The sequence below is a fragment of the Rhinoraja longicauda genome, chromosome 33 (assembly GCF_053455715.1).
Source record: "Rhinoraja longicauda isolate Sanriku21f chromosome 33, sRhiLon1.1, whole genome shotgun sequence".
Taxonomy (NCBI): Eukaryota; Metazoa; Chordata; class Chondrichthyes; order Rajiformes; family Arhynchobatidae; genus Rhinoraja; species Rhinoraja longicauda.
Window position 1 is genome coordinate 24,613,730 of NC_135985.1, and position 15,176 is coordinate 24,628,905.

Here is a 15,176-nt window from a genome sequence, read left to right on the forward strand (position 1 = left end):
GTTTCTATGTAATATGCAATTTTTTAACCAAAGCCAATTAACCTACAAGCCTGTATGTGAAAACCGTGTCATGGCACACTCTTCACTCTTTCCAAGGCCTCCATCTTCTTTATGTAATGTGGTGAACAGAAATGCACACAATAATCTAAATGTGGCCAAGACAGCGTTATATACAAAATGAATTGAAACTTTCTGTACTCAATGCCCACTGAGTCCACGCCGACCAGCGATCTCCGCACAATAATAATATCCTGCACAAACGTTATCCCAGAAGGTCTTTTAAGAATAAGGGGTAGGCCATTTAGAACAGAGATGAGGAAAAACTTTTTTAGTCAGAGAGTTGTGAATCTGTGGAATTCTCTGCCTCAGAGGGCAGTGGGGGCCAATTCTCTGAATACATTCAAGAGAGAGCTAGATAGAGCTCTTAAGGATAGCGGAGTCAGGGGGTATGGGGAGAGGGCAGGAATGGGGTACTGATTGAGAATGATCAGCCATGACCGAATGGCCTTCTCCTCCACCTATTTTCTATTGTCTATTGTCTTATGGAACTTTAATTTATGTTAAAAAATTCAGCATGGAAACAGGCCCTTCGTCCCACCACGTCCCCGACGACCATCGGTCACCCATTCACACTAGTTCTATGTTATCCCACTTTCTCATCCACTCCCTACACAACTGCAAAAGGGGCAACTTACAGAGGCCTATTAACCTACATACCCACACATCTTTAGGATGTGCGAGGAAACCGGAGCACCTGGACGAAACCCATGTGGTTACAGGACGAATGTGCAAACTCCACGCAGATGGCACCCGAGGTCAGGTTGCTGCGAGTGGGATCAAGTTTTGGAAGATATATTTCTGATTGGTAAGGATGGCAAGTAACCACTCGGTGGCTATGCTCAGCAAAGTCATTGGGCAGCAAATGCTGCAAACAACAGAAATAGTTGAACAACATCTAGATACAGAGATTGAAAAATATGAAAAGATGGGTGGAGAAGAACTGGAGAAACTTCGAGAAAGAAGGCTAGAATCAATGAAAAAAGCACAACATCAGAAGCAGGAATGGCTTTCAAAGGGTCATGGTGAATACAGGGAAATTCACAGTGAAAAGGATTTTTTTTCAAGAGGTTAAGGAGAGTAAAAATGTGGTGTGCCATTTTTATAGAGATACCACATTTAGATGCAAGAGGGTAGACAAACACTTGACTATTCTGGCTAAAAAGCACGTTGAAACCAAGTTCATTAAATTAAATGCAGAGAAAGCTCATTTCCTTTCGGAGAAATTACGAATCAAAATAGTTCCAACAATGGTTCTGGTGAAAGATGGTAAAGCAAAAGATTACGTTGTTGGGTTTGATGACCTTGGTTGCACTGATAACGTCACTACGGAGACCTTGGAATGGAGATTGGGTTGTGCTGCTATCATGTAACTACAGTGGAAATCTGATGGAACCACCTTTCCAGGCGCAAAGAAAAAGTGGAAGTATCGACAAACCACAATATTTTTTGGCACGAGCAGTTTTCCTAAATTCTCAAGAAAGATCCCGAAGCTAAACCGTTCATCTAATAATATAAGGTAGAGTCGATGCGACATTTTGTCTTGCGACCACAATCTGGTTCTTACCGATCTGAGGGAAGGTTTTAACTTCCCGGTCGTTGAGTTCACCGCAAAGAAAACGTCTCTGGCACCTCTCAACTGGCTGATCCAAAGTACAGCGTTGCGTAATATTAATCCTTACTCACTGTTTTATTCACAATCGCACTCGCTTTCTGTTGCCCCTGAGACCACGAGTCGAGTCGGCTTGTTTCCCCTAAGTCATCGCTGGTTTACACAAAAAAAAAAGCTGGAGTAACTGGACAGGCAGCATCGTTCGAGAGAAGGAATGGGCGACGTTTCGGGTCAAGACCCTTCTTCTTCAGACCATCTTCAGCCACCTGAAGAAGGGTCTCGACCCGAAACGTCGCCCATTCCTTCTCTGCAGAGATGGTGCCCGTCCCACTGAGTTACTCCAGACATCTCGTGTCTATTTACGGGAGTGAATTTTCTCCTTGGAAATAGTTTAATATTTTTAGAAAGTCATCTATAATTAACTGCTCTGATCAATGGAGGAGATGTTCTGTATAGTCATTATAATCAAGAAGAGAATTGAATGTACTAGAAGTAGATTTTGCTCATCTGGTTAACTTTCAGTGACACCTTACTTTGCCAAGTACAAACACAATGGGTGTTTCCTTCTCTCGAGGAACCTGTTGGTTTGCTATCTCCCTGTTAATTAGTTCTCTCCTGTTCTCTTGCTTGCGTTACTCACCTTTTACCTTCTTATGCCCTCTCTGAAATATTGACAGAAAACTGGAACATTTTTTCCAACCTTGAAACAGATTGCAAAGGATTCGCAGAAAATAAGTGCACGGTGTGTGCACTGGAACGGTAAAGAAGGCACGTGGTACGCTTGCCTTCAGGGGTCAGGGCATTGAAAATAAGATTTAGCATGTCCTGGTGCAGCGTTGTAAACCTTTGCTTTGGCCGCCTTTGGAGTATTGCGTGCAGTTGTGGCCAGCCCATTACAAGAAGGATGTGGAGGCTTTGGAAAGGGTGCTGAGGAGATTAGAAACAAAGAAACAAAATAGGGGCAGGAGTAGGCCATTCGGCCCTTCGAGCCAGCTCCGCCATTCAATATGGTCATGGCTGATCATCCAGAATCAGTATCTTGTTCCTGCTTTCTCCCCATATCCCTTGATTCCATTAGCCCTAAGGGCTATATCCAACTCTCGAATACATCCAGTGAATTGGCCTCCACTGCAATCTGTGGCAGAGAATTCCACAGATTCACATTGTTCTGGGTGAAAATGCTTTTTCTCACCTCAGTCCTAAATCATCACCAGAATCTACTGCATTATGGGATATTAGCTACAGGGAAAGGTTGTACAGACTTGGATTGTTTTCTCCTGAATGTCGTAGATTGAGGGGAGACCTGATAGAAGTATATCAATTATGAGAGGCGTAGATCAGGTAGACAGTCAGAACCTTTTTCCCAGGATGGAAAAATCAAATACTAGAGGGCATCGCTGTAAAGGTGAGAGGGGCAACGTTTAAAGGAGATGTGGGAGGAAACTTTTTTTACACAGAGGCTGGTGAGTGCCTGGGTTAGTGGCTGAGGCAGATATTATAGAGGCATTTAAGAGGATATCGGATAGGCACATGGAGATGCAGGGAATGGAAGGAGAGGGATCATGCGCATGTAGACAAGAGATGTTCTTGGCATCATATTCAGCCTAGATATTGCGGGCCGAAGGGCTCGTTCTTGTGCTGTACCATTCTACATTGCAATCAGTCACAAAATAATCAGCAACACAATAATAGTAACAGTGTCGTGATGCTTGTCTGTTAAGTCTAGGATTTAACACTGAGCATTGGTGTCCAGAGTGCCCTTCAGATCAGGGGCAGATGAATGAAAAGCCATGATTTTGTGCGGGCTGCTATCTCACTCACAGGACTTTCAACCTGCCTTTATTACCAATGATATCCGCCCTTATATATATGATGGTGAGAAACCTTTGTGATCTGTTGAAGTCTATGTGTTGGAGGTATCCAACATCGCGGAGTGGTTTAACACAAAGGAGTAGAGAGGGCAGACAAAAATCAATCTCATCGTAGCAGATTGGTCTGAGGTCAACTCTAAACCAGACTAGGCAAGGATGACAACACGCATTCGTGAATCTCTTATATTTTTATAATTACCATGTACTTAAAAAAAATATAAAGCTGTTGGGATTTACATTGGTGTTTTGTAAACCCATTGTGTAGCACTTAATCAACTGCCTTCAACAAATCCATGCTGCCTTTCTCTCATTAATCTACATTCGTCCAAGTGACTGCTAATTCTATCCCTGGTTCTTTGGGCTCTGTCTGATCCCGATCACTGGCTGACAGCATCATTGGTCACGGCCAGATCCAAATAGCTGGTATTGGTTTGGCCACCTGAACCTCATCAGCCGACTCCTTATAAACCCAGGCACCCTGGCTAGAGGGGAGAAGGTGAGGGAAGAAATTGTCTGTGAGCTGTCGTGCACAAGAGTGCACCAGAGCACGGGTTTAAGCTTTTGTTGCGGAGAGGCAGGACAATGTGGAACTGGCTGCGTCGGAGGTCAGCATTGAACCTGGGTCTATCTGTGGAGTTCCCAGAACCAGAGGCCACAGTCTAAGAATAAAGGGGAGGCCATTTAAAACTGAGGTGAGAAGAAACTTTTTCACTCAGAGTTGTGAATTTGTGGAATTCTCTGCCACAGAGGGCAGTGGAGGCCAAATCACTGGATGAATTTAAAAGAGAGTTAGATAGAGCTCTAGGGGCTAGTGGAATCAAGGGTTATGGGAAGAAGGCAGGCACAGGTTACTGATTGTAGATGATCAGCCATGATCACAATGGATGGTGGTGCTGGCTCGAAGGGCTGAAAGGCCTCCTCCTGCGCCTATTTTCTATGTTCTAAGGTCTCCGGCACTGTGATGCAGACACCACTGGACCAGCTGCACCACTGTGCTGTTTAAACGATAAATTCTGAAGAAGATATTTGAATGATGTTTAGAACGCTGCCTGTAACTTTGTGCTTCTGTCTTCATTCCTTTATCCAAAAAGGACCATGCAGGCAGTTTAGTTTAGGGATACAGTGTGGAAACAGGCCCTTCGGCCCACCCAGCGATCCATGCATATTAACACTATCTTACACACACACACTAGGGACAATTTACATTTCTATCAAGCCAATTAACCTACATACCTGTAAGTCTTTGGTGTGGGAGGAAAACTGAAGATCTCAGAGAAAACCCCCGTGGTCACGGGGAGAACGTACAAACTCTGTACAGACAGCTCCTGTAGTCTGAATCGAACCTGGGTCTCTGGCACTGCAAACACTGTTAGGCAGCAACTCTGCTGCAGTGCCACCGTGCCTGCATATGTTTGAAATCTGTAATAAGGAAAATGCTTGAAGCAGTTATTAAACCTTTTCGATAGGAAACTTAAAGAATTTCAAGATGATCAATTGTCTACATATTTGGTGGAAAGGCAGCCATGTTTGACTGAGTTATTGGAGTTTTTTTTAAAGAAGTAACAGGTGATGTTATTGTATGTAGATTTATGGAAGGCATTTGTTAAGGTGCCTCATCAAAAGCTAATGAGGAAAATAAAATGGTAGGAGCTGCAACGTGATGGTGTGAAAAGAAGATGCTTGTCTCACAAAAAAATGGAGAATGGCCTTAAACATGCCTTTCTCTGGTTGGTTAGATGAACTTGATGGTACGATATGATTTGATACACTAGAACTTTATTCATCCCCGGAGGGAAATTGGTCTCCCAACGGTCACAACACAAAAGGTACACGAAAACGTGAAATTAGCACAGCATCTTCACCACAACGACCGGACAAACAAACAAACAAACAAACAAACAAAGGCAGGTTTATTCCCTGGGGTGGGGATTCTAAAACTAGAGTGCCCCCCTCCCCCAGACCGGTTCCCCCTTTGTTCTCCCACCGTCCGGCACGGCGGTCTCCCCACGCCGGGTCCCCATTGACTTCCCCTTCCCCTTCCCCCCTCACGCTCATCGACCGCTGATTGCAAGGCCCCACCATCACCCAGGCCCCACCATCACCCATGCTCCCACCACCCCCACCCAGGCCCCACCCCCACCGAGGGCTCCCGCCGTCACCCAGGCCCCCCCGTCACCGAGCCGAGGATCCCACTGCCACCCAGCCAGGCCCCACCCTCAGCCAGGCCCCACCCCCAGCCAGGCCCCACCCCCAGCCAGGCCCCACCCCCAGCCAAGCCCCTCCCCCAGCCAGGCCCCACCCCCAGCCAGGCCCCACCCGCAGCCAGGCCCCACCCGCAGCCAGGCCCCACCCCATCCAGGCCCCACCCCCAGCCAGGCCCCACCCTCAGCCAAGCCACACCCCCAGCCAGGCCCCACCCCAGCCAGGCCCCACCCCAGCCAGGCCCCACCCCCAACCAGGCCCCACACACCCAGGCCCACGCTGCCGCCCATCGCCACCGCTGAGGCTCCTTCGGCCCAGGCATAGCTCGCCGCCCGGCTTCTCTGGAGTCCTCTGGAGGGCGTCGGACCTGGTCGGCGGCGCGGTTGTTCGCCGGGTGGATCGAGTCCGCCAATAGTACACTGATGAGATCGGTGTGGGGGCTCAATGTTGTACAACGTATAAATGGCTTGGCTAGATAATGTGGGGAAGTGTACAAGACTCTACTTTAGTAGGAGGAATGAGAGAAGAGTTCTTGACAGGGTGGATGCAGAGAGGATGTTTCCTCTTGTGCGAGAGTGGGTCACTCTTCCCCATGAGGGGGTCACTGTTAAACATGGAGCAGTATAGCCCAGATACAGGCCCTTCAGCCCACAATGTCTGTGCAGAACATGATGGCAAAATAAACTAAGCTCCTGTCCCATATAAATGAAGCACCATTGAACTAATCCATGTGATTATCTAAAAACCTCTTAAATGTTACTATCATATGTTCCACCACCAACTTAGCAGTGCGTTCCAGGCACCCCCACTCTCTGTAACAAAACTTGTCCTCCACATCTCCTTTAAACATTGTCCCTCTCGCCTTAAAGCTTTGCGCTCTGGGCTTTGACATTTCCACCCTGAGAAAAAGGTAGTGACTGTCTACCCTAGCTATGCTTCTCATGATTTAATATATCAACATAATTGTATTGTTTATTATTGTCATGTGTACAGTGATACAGAGAAAAGCTTTTGGTTGCTTTCTGTCAGTCAAATCAAACCCTACTACACATGGGTACAATGACATACTACAACAGGTAGTGTGAAGAGAAAAGTAGAATACAGTGCAGAATACAGTGTTACAGCATTACAATGTTAGGGTTACAATTGGGCAGCACATATATAACCATATAACCATATAACAATTACAGCACGGAAACAGGCCAGTTTGGCCCTTCTAGTCCATGCCGAACACTTTCTCTGACCTAGTCCCATCTACCTGCTCTCAGACCATAACCCTCCAATCCCTTCCCATCCATATACCTATCTAATTTACTCTTAAATAATAAAATCGAGCCTGCCTCCACCACTTCCACCGGAAGCTCATTCCATACAGCCACCACCCTCTGAGTAAAAAAGTTACCCCTCATGTTACTCCTAAACTTTTGTCCCTTAATTCTGAAGTTATGTCCCCTTGTTTGAATCTTCCCCACTCTCAAAGGGAAAAGCTTACCCACGTCAACTCTGTCCGTCCCTCTTAAAATTTAAAAAACCTCTATCAAGTTTTACTCTGCAAATGGAAAGGCAGAAGGGAAAATCGGAAGTGTCAGTATTATAGTATAGCAAAGGGGATTACAGAGGCATGAGGCGGGAGCTGGCCAAAATTGACTGGAAGGAGGCCCTAGCAGGGAAGACGGTAGAACAGCAATGGCAGGTATTCCTGGGAATAATGCAGAGGTTGCGGGATCAATTTATTCCAAAGAGGTGGAAAGACTCTAACGGGAGTAAGAGACACCTGTGGCTGACGAGGGAAGTCAGGGACAGCATATAAATTAAGGAGAGGTAGTATAACATAGCAAAGAAGAGTGGGAAGACAGAGGATTGGGACTCTTTTAAAGAGCAACAAAAGTTAACTAAAAAGGCAATACGGGGAGAAAAGATGAGGTATGAGGGTAAACTAGCCAATAATATAAAGGAGGATAGCAAAAGTTTTTTTAGGTACGTGAAGAGGAAAAAAATAGTCAAGGCAAATGTGGGTCCCTTGAAGACAGAAGCAGGGGAATTTATTATGGGGAACAAAGAAATGGCAGACGAGTTAAACCGTTACTTTGGATCTGTCTTCACTGAGGAAGATACACACAATCTCCCAAATGTTCTAGGGGCCGGAGAACTAGGGTGATGGAGGAACTGAAGGAAATCCACATTAGGCAGGAAATGGTTTTGGGTAGACTGATGGGACTGAAGGCTGATAAATCCCTAGGGCCTGATGGTCTGCATCCCAGGGTACTTAAGGAGGTGGCTCTAGAAATAGTGGAAGCATTGGAGATCATTTTTCAATGTTCTATAGATTCAGGATCAGTTCCTGTGGATTGGAGGATAGCAAATGTTATCCCACTTTTTAAGAAAGGAGGGAGAGAGAAAACGGGTAATTATAGACCAGTTAGTCTGACATCAGTGGTGGGGAAGATGCTGGAGTCAATTATAAAAGACGAAATTGCTGAGCATTTGGATAGCAGTAACGGGATCATTCCGAGTCAGCATGGATTTACGAAGGGGAAATCATGCTTGACAAATCTACTGGAATTTTTTGAGGATGTAACTAGGAAAATTGACAGGGGAGAGTCAGTGGATGTGGTGTACCTCGACTTTCAGAAAGCCTTCGACAAGGTCCCACATAGGAGATTAGTGGGCAAAATTAGGGCACATGGTATTGGGGGTAGGGTACTGACATGGATAGAAAATTGGTTGACAGACAGAAAGCAAAGAGTGGGGATAAATGGGGCCCTTTCGGAATGGCAGGCAATGACCAGTGGGGTACCGCAAGGTTCGGTGCTGGGACCCCAGCTATTTACGATATACATTAATGACTTAGACGAAGGGATTAAAAGTACCATTAGCAAATTTGCAGATGATACTAAGCTGGGGGGTAGTGTGAATTGTGAGGAAGATGCAATAAGGCTGCAGGCTGACTTGGACAGGTTGTGCGAGTGGGCGGATACATGGCAGATGCAGTTTAATGTAGATAAGTGTGAGGTTATTCACTTGGGAAGTAAGAATAGAAAGGCAGATTATTATCTGAATGGTGTCAAGTTAGGAGGAGGGGGAGTTCAACGAGATCTGGGTGTCCTAGTGCATCAGTCAATGAAAGGAAGCATGCAGGTACAGCAGGCAGTGAAGAAAGCCAATGGAATGTTGGCCTTCGTAACAAGAGGAGTTGAGTATAGGAGCAAAGAGGTCCTTCTACAGTTGTACCGGGCCCTGGTGAGACCGCACCTGGAGTACTGTGTGCAGTTTTGGTCTCCAAATTTGAGGAAGGATATTCTTGCTATGGAGGGCGTGCAGCGTAGGTTCACTAGGTTAATTCCCGGAATGGCGGGACTGTCGTATGTTGAAAGGCTGGAGCGATTGGGCTTGTATACACTGGAATTTAGAAGGGTGAGGGGGGATCTTATTGAAACATATAAGATAATTAGGGGATTGGACACAGTAGAGGCAGGAAACATGTTCCCAATATTGGGAGAGTCCAGAACAAGGGGCCACAGTTTAAGAATAAGGGGTAGGCCATTTAGAACGGAGATGAGGAAGAACTTTTTCAGTCAGAGAGTGGTGAAGGTGTGGAATTCTCTGCCTCAGAAGGCAGTGGAGGCCAGTTCGTTGGATGCTTTCAAGAGAGAGCTGGATAGAGCTCTTAAGGATAGCGGAGTGAGGGGGTATGGGGAGAAGGCAGGAACGGGGTACTGATTGAGAGTGATCAGCCATGATCGCATTGAATGGCGGTGCTGGCTCGAAGGGCTGAATGGCCTACTCCTGCACCTATTGTCTATTGTCTATTGTCTAAGTCCCCCCCTTAACGTTCTGCGCTCCAAAGAATAAAGACCCAACCTGTTCAATCTCTCTCTGTAGCTTAAGTGCTGAAACCCAGGCAACATTCTAGTAAATCTCCTCTACTCTCTCTATTTTGTTGACATCCTTCCTATAATTTGGCGACCAGAACTGCACACCATATTCGAGATTCGGCCTCACCAATGCCTTATACAATTTTAACATTACATCCCAACTTCTATATTCGATGCTCTGATTTATAAAGGCAAGCATACCAAGCGCCTTCTTCACCACCCTATCCACATGAGATTCCACCTTCAGGGAACAAGGCACAGTTATTCCCAGATCCCTCTGTTCCTCTGCATTCCTCAATTCCCTACCATTTTCCCTGTACGTCCTAGTTTGATTTGTCCTACCAAAATGCAGCACCTCACACTTATCAGCATTAAACTCCATCTGCCATCTTTCAGCCCACCCTTCCAAAAGGCCCAAGACTCTCTGTAGACTGAAAATCTACTTCATTATTAACTTCACCACCTATCTTAGTATCATCTGCATATTTACTAATCCAATTTGCCACACCATCATCCAGATCATTGATGTAAATGACAAACAACAGCGGACCCAACACAGATCCTTCGGGTACTCCACTAGACACTGGCCTCCAACCTGACATACAGTTGTCAACCATTACCCTCTGGTATCTCCCATTCAGCCATTGTTGAATCCATCTTGCAACTTCGCTATTAATACCCAACGATTTAACCTTCTTAATCAACCTTCCACGTGGAACTTTGCCAAATGCATTACTGAAGTCCATATAGACAACATCCACAGCCTTGCCCTCATCAATTTCCCTGGTAACCTCTTCAAAAAATTCAAGAAGATTAATAAAACATGACCTTCCAGGCACAAATCCATGTTGACTGTTCCTAATCAGGCCTTGTTTATCCATATGTTTATATATATTGTCCCTAAGTATCTTTTCCATTAATTTTCCCACCACAGACATCAAACTAACAGGTCTATAATTGCTAGGTTTACTTTTAGAACCTTTTTTAAACAAGGGCACAACATGCGCAATGCGCCAATCTTCCGGCACCATCCCCGTTTGTAATGACGTTTGAAATATTTCCGTCATAGCCCCTGCTATTTCTGCACTAACTTCCTTCAATGTCCTAGGGAATATCCTGTCAGGACCTGGAGACTTATCCACTTTTATATTTTTTTAAAGTGTCCGTACCTCCTCTTCTTTGATCCTCATGGTTTCCATCACTACTCTACTTGTTTCGCTTACCTCGCATAATTCAATATCCTTCTCCTTGGTGAATACCGAAGAAAAGAAATTGTTTAATATCTCCCCCATTTCTTCCGGCTCAGCACATAGCTGTCCACTCTGACTCTCCAATGGACCAATTTTGTCCCTCGCTATCCTTTTGCTATTGACATATCTGTAGAAACCCTTGGGGTTTACTTTTACATTACTTGCCAAAGCAACCTCATATCTTTTTTTTGCTTTTCTAATTTCCTTCTTAAGATTCCTTTTACATTCTTTATATTCCTCACAAACCTTATTTACTCCCTGTCGCTTATATTTATTGTATATCTCCCTCTTTTTCCGAACCAAGTGTCCAATTTCCCTAGAAAACCACGGCTGTTTCAACTTATTATTCTTTCCTTTCCACCGAACAGGGACATAAAGACTCTGTACTCTCAAAATGTCACCTTTAAATGTCCTCCATTTCTCTATTATATCCTTCTCATAAAACAAAATGTCCCATTTCACTCCTTTTAAATCCTTTCTCATCTCCTCAAAGTTAGCCTTTCTCCAATCCAAAATCTCAACCCTTGGTCCAGTTCTGACCTTCTCCATAATTATATTGAAACTAATGGCATTGTGATCACTGGACCCAAAGTGCTCCTCAACACATACCTCCGTCACCTGACCCGTCTCATTTCCTAACAGGAGGTCCAACACTGCCCCTTCTCTGGTAGGTACCTCTACGTATTGCTGCAAAAAACTATCCTGCACACATTTTACAAACTCCAAACCATCCAGCCCTTTTACAGAATGTGATTCCCAGTCTATGTGCGGAAAATTGAAATCACCCACAATCACTACTCTGTGCTTACTACTAATATCTGCTATCTCCTTACCGGCACGGTAGCGCAGCGGTAGAGTTGCTGCTTTACAGCGAATGCAGCGCCGGAGACTCAGGTTCGATCCTGACTACGGGTGCTGCACTGTAAGGAGTTTGTACGTTCTCCCCGTGACCTGCGTGGGTTTTCTCCGAGATCTTCGGTTTCCTCCCACACTCCAAAGACGTACAGGTATGTAGGTTAATTGGCTGGGTAAATGTAAAAATTGTCCCTAGTGGGTGTAGGATAGTGTTAATGTACGGGGATCACTGGGCGGCACGGACTTGGAGGGCCGAAAAGGCCTGTTTCCGGCTGTATATATATGATATGATATGATATTTGCTCTTCCAATTCTCGTTCCCCATTTGGCGGTCTATAATACACCCCAATAAGTGTTGCTAAGCCTTTCTCATTTCTGAGTTCCACCCAAACAGCCTCCCTAGTCGAGCCTTCAAATCTATCCTGCCAGAGTACTGCTGTGATATCTTCCCTGACAAGCAATGCAACACCTCCACCTCTTGCCCCTCCGATTCTATCACATCTGAAGCAATGAAATCCTGGAATATTTAATTGCCAATCGCAACCATCCTGCAACCACGTTTCACTGATTGCCACAACATCATACTTCCAGATGTCAATCCAGGCTCTAAGCTCATCCACCTTTCTTACAATGCTCCTAGCATTAAAATATACACATTTAAGGGACCCATCACCTCTTATTCTCAGTTTATTTCTTTTCACTTCTTTCTGTCCTACATGTTGGGCCTGAGTGTTTCCCTTCTCTGCCTCCTGCCTCACACACTGCCTATTAGCTATCTGTATTTGAGTCCCTCCCCCCAACCGTACTAGTTTAAAGTCACCGCAGTTGCCTTAGCAAATCTCCCCGCCAGGATATTGGTTCCCCTCAGGTTCAGGTGCAACCCGTCCTTTTTGTACAGGTCATACCTCCCCCAGAAGAGGTCCCAATGATCCAGAAACTTGAATCCCTGCCCCCTGCACCAGTCCCTCAGCCACGCACAGTGGCATAATAGTAGAGTTTGTGCCTTACAGCGCCTAAGACCTGGGTTCGATCCAGACTACAGGAGCTCGTTTGTATGGAGTTTATACGTTCTCCCCTTGACCTGCGTGGGTTTTGTCCAGGAGCTCGGGTTTCCTCCCACACTCCAAAGACGTGCAGGTTTGTAAGTTAATTGGCTTAGTATAATTGTAAATTGTCCCCAGTGTGTGTGTAAGATAATGGTAATACTGCCGATCGCTGGTCGGCACGGACTCGGTGGGCCGAAGATCCTGTTTCTGTACTGTATCTCTGAACTAAACTAAATAAAAAAGTTACAGAGAAAGAGCAATGAAGAGGCTGGAGAAGAGGGAATGACTGGTGATGAAATGGTCCTTGATTGAGCTGGCGATATTTCCGAAGCAGCGTGGTGTAGCTGGAATCAATGGGACAAAGGCCAAAAATGTCCTTAGTCTTCTAAGGAAGTGGAGGCTTTGGTGGTTCCTTGGCCGCAGTTTCAATTAGTTGGTCCAGGACGTTCTCCCCGTGTCCTGCGTGGGTTTTCTCTGACATCTTGGGTTTCCTCCCACACTCCAAAGATGTACAGATTTGTAGGTTAATTGGCTTGGTATAAATATAAAAATTGTCCCCAGTGTGTGTAAGATTGTGTTAGTGTGCGGGGATCACTGGTCGGTGTGGACTCGGTGGGCTGTATCTCTGTCTTTCTGCACTGTATCTCTAGTTTAAAATAAACAATAAGCTGACATGATGAAAAATACATTGACACAAAGGGAAGTTGCTAAAGCAACTTACAAAACAACTTTCAAGAACAAATCTAACACTCCTGAACACTCTTAAATCTATTCACTGCAGTCAGTACTGGGGAACAGCTAGTAGAACTGCTGTCTCACAGTCCCAGTGTCCAGGGCTCAATCCCCACATTCTGCAGCGTCTGTGTGAGGTTTGCACATTCTACCGATAACTACGTTTCCCCTTCCTCATCCCAATGACGTGTGGGTTCTGTAAACTACCTCTCATGTACAGGATAATGGAACAATCAGGGGGGAGTTGATCGACTGTGGGGAGAATAGGATGGAGGGAAAAATACTGCATGAATGGGAAGGTACAGATGGCACAGATACGGAGAAGTGTAGGAAGGAACTGCAGATGCTGGTTTAAACCAAAGCTGGAGTAACTCAGCGGGTCAGGCAACATCTCTGGAGGAAAAGAATAGGCGCCATTTCGGGTCAAGACCCTTCCCAAAATGTCACCTATTCCTTTTCTCCAGAGATGCTGCCTGACCACTGATTTACTCCTCCTTTTTGTGTTTATAGACAGGGAGAACCTGTTTCCCAAAGTGGAAATGTCAAAGACTAGATGGCATAGGTTTAAGGGGAGTGAGGCAAAATTTAGGGGACATGTACAGGGCAATTATTTTACATATTGTGAATGGTGTGTTCCTGGAACACGCTTCTAAAGGTGGTGATGGAGGCAGATATTATGCTGTGAACCTACACACTATAATCTCAATAGGCCAAAACAGTTCCCTTCTACATTGTAAGAAAACACAGCAAGGCTGTTGACACAGCTAATTCTAGTCATAGTTGGCAAAAAGTGCAGTCCAAAGTTTAGAGATACAGCGCGGAAACAGGCCCTTTCAGCCCGCCAGGACCACGCCGACCTGCGATCGCTGCACTTTAGCATTAACACTATCACCCACTAGGAACAATTCTTATATTTACCAAGCTCCGGAAGTGGCGGTGCTGCCCTGCCGACTTTCTGTTTGTCTTTCTTCTTTCTTTGTCTATTTGTTAGCGTTAGATGTATGTAATAGCCTATCTTTAGCTGTGTATTATGTGGGGGGTGGTGGGGGGGTTGGATTGGAAACCTTTTTAAAAAATCTCTTCCTCAACGGAGATGCGACCCTTTTCCGTGTCGTATCTCCATTCGCGCTATGGCCTAACTCCGTGGAGTTGGCGGCCACCAGCTGGGATCGCTCTTGAAGGCTCCGGTCGCAGGGCCTGGACTTACCATCTCCGAGCAGGCCGACTTTCGGAGGCTGTGGTGGCGCTGTGACCGCGGCTGCGACTCTACCTTAGGAGGCTTCGGCCGCAGGCTCTGTGGACTGCGGCATCAGGAGCTCGCGGTCCCTGGCTGGCAACCGGCTTTCGGGAGCTCCAGCCGTAGCAGCTTCGATCGCCTCGAATCGCAAGGCTCGATCAACCCGTTCGCAGGATCTTCATTGCCCTGCGTGGCTCGGCCGCGGCACCTTCCATCGCCCGGCATGGGTTTCAAAAATCGGGAGCCACGATCGCCTCAAAGCAGCAGTTTAACTGTCTGACCGCGGGAGAAAATAAAAAGGAGGAGATAAGACTTTTCTGTGCCTTCCATCACAGTGAGGGGGTTCCTGGAGGAGTCACTGTGATGACACTGTGATTACATAGACAACCATCACAGTGACTCCTCCAGGTACCCCCTCACTGTAATGGTTGTCTATGTT

The 15,176-nt window shown here is 45.9% G+C and overlaps 1 pseudogene; it reads left to right on the forward strand.

Moving 5' to 3' along the window:
• The first annotated feature begins 871 nt into the window (after positions 1-871).
• LOC144609064 (thioredoxin domain-containing protein 9 pseudogene) lies at positions 872-1,554 on the forward strand (annotated as a pseudogene).
• Positions 1,555-15,176: the final 13,622 nt, after the last annotated feature.